Source organism: Arachis stenosperma, chromosome 3, assembly GCF_014773155.1.
Source record: "Arachis stenosperma cultivar V10309 chromosome 3, arast.V10309.gnm1.PFL2, whole genome shotgun sequence".
Lineage (NCBI taxonomy): Eukaryota > Viridiplantae > Streptophyta > Magnoliopsida > Fabales > Fabaceae > Arachis > Arachis stenosperma.
The window spans coordinates 45,408,946-45,411,211 of NC_080379.1; the positions used below are offsets into that span (position 1 = coordinate 45,408,946).

At 37.2% G+C, this 2,266-nt stretch overlaps 1 non-coding gene across 1 annotated transcript; it reads left to right on the plus strand.

Moving 5' to 3' along the window:
* Positions 1-660: 660 nt before the first annotated feature.
* Positions 661-768, plus strand: LOC130971527 (small nucleolar RNA R71). The gene has a single exon (XR_009082741.1). It is a non-coding gene; the product is annotated as a small nucleolar RNA R71 (small nucleolar RNA).
* The last annotated feature ends 1,498 nt before the right edge of the window (positions 769-2,266 follow it).

Here is a 2,266-nt window from a genome sequence, read left to right on the forward strand (position 1 = left end):
TCCTTCCAAATTTCTGATGGAGGACCTTGTTTCATTCATGAAACTTTGAGTGGTTTTGATTAGATCAGAGACCATTGTTGCTAAGTCAGAGGTATTCTGCTTAGAACTCTCTGTCTGTTGCTGAGAAGATGATGGAAAAGGCTTGTTATTGCCAAGCCTGTTTCTTCCACCATTATTGCTATTGAAACCTTGTTGAGGTCTCTCTTGATTCTTCCATGAGAAATTTGGGTGATTTCTCCATGAAGAATTATAGGTGTTTCCATAGGGTTCTCCTAGGTAATTCACCTCTTCCATTGAAGGGTTCTCAGGATCATAAGCTTCTTCCTCAGATGAAGCTTCCTTAGTACTGCCAGGTGCATTTTGCATCCCAGACAGACTTTGAGAAATCAAATTGACTTGTTGAGTCAATATCTTATTCTGAGCCAGTATGGCATTCAGAGTGTCAATCTCAAGAACTCCTTTCTTCTGACTAGTCCCATTGTTCACAGGATTCCTTTCAGAAGTGTACATGAATTGGTTATTTGCAACCATTTCAATTAGTTCCTGAGCCTCTGTAGGCGTCTTCTTCAGATGAAGAGATCCTCCAGCAGAGCTATCCAAAGACATCTTGGATAGTTCAGAGAGACCATCATAGAAAATACCTATGATGCTCCATTCAGAAAGCATGTCTGAGGGACATCTTCTGATTAATTGTTTGTATCTTTCCCAAGCTTCATAGAGGGATTCTCCATCCTTCTGTCTGAAGGTTTGGACCTCCACTCTAAGCTTACTCCATCTTTGTGGTGGAAAGAACTTTGCCAAGAAGGCATTGACTAGCTTTTCCCAAGAGTCCAGGCTTTCTTTAGGTTGAGAATCCAACCATATTCTAGCTCTGTCTCTTACAGCAAAAGGGAATAGCATCAGTCTATAGACTTCAGGGTCAACCCCATTAGTCTTGACTGTGTCACAGATTTGCAAGAATTCAGCTAAGAACTGATGAGGATCTTCCATTGGAAGTCCATGGAACTTGCAATTCTGTTGCATTAGAGAAACTAATTGAGGCTTAAGCTCAAAGTTGTTTGCTCCAATGGCAGGGATAGAGATGCTTCTCCCATAGAAATCAGGAGTAGGTGCAGTGAAGTCACCCAGCACCTTCCTTGCATTGTTGGCATTGTTGTTGTTTTCGGCTGCCATGTGTTCTTCTCCTTTGAAGAATTCGGTTAGGTCCTCTAAAGAGAGTTGTGCCTTGGCTTCTCTTAGCTTTCACTTCAAGGTTCTCTCAGGTTCAGGGTCAGCTTCAACAAAAATGCCTTTGTCTCTGCTCCTGCTCATATGAAAGAGAAGAGAAAAAGGAAATGTGGAATCCTCTATGTCACAGTATAGAGATTCCTTGAAGTGTCAGAGGAAAAGAAAAATAGAAGAAAGAAGGTAGAAGAATTCGAACTTGATGAGATAGGGTTCGAATTATGCATTAAGGAGGAGTAGTACTCCATAAATAGAAGGATGTGGGAAAGAGGGAAGAGGATTTTCGAAAATTAATTAGAAAGATGTTAAAAACATTTTAAAAGTTGATTGATAATTTTCGAAAATTGAAAGTGGAAAAGAAATCAAGTGATTTTTGAAAAAGATTTTGAAATTAGAAATCAAAAAGATTTGATTGAAAACTATTTTGAAAAAGATGAGGTTAAGAAGATATGATTGGTTTAAAAAAATGTGATTGAGAAGATATGATTTGAAAACAATTTTAAAAGATATGTTTTGAAAACACTTTTAAAAGATTTGATTTTGAAAATTAGTGACTTGCCTAACAAGAAAAGATATGATTCAAACATAAAACCTTCCTCAACAGAAAAGGCAAAAAATGTTCAATCAAATCATTAATTGTTAGTAAGTATCCTTGAAAAAGGTAAGAAATTGATTTTGAAAACATTTGATTGAAAAGATATGATTTGAAAAAGATTTGATTTTGAAAAGCTTTGAAAACTTGAAAAAAATTGATTTGAAAACAAAATCTTCCCCTTAGCACCATCCTGGCGTTAAACGCCCAGAATGGTATACATTCTGGCGTTTAACGCCCAAAATGCTACCTCTTTGGGCGTTAAACGCCCAACCAGGTGCCCTGGCTGGCGTTTAAACGCCAGTCTGTCTTCTTCACTGGGCATTTTTGAATGCTCAGCTTTTTCTGTATAATTCCTCTGCAGCATGTTCTGAATCTTCAATTCTTTGTATTATTGACTTGAAAAGACACAAATTAAAAATATTTTTGGATTTTTAATAATCAAAATGC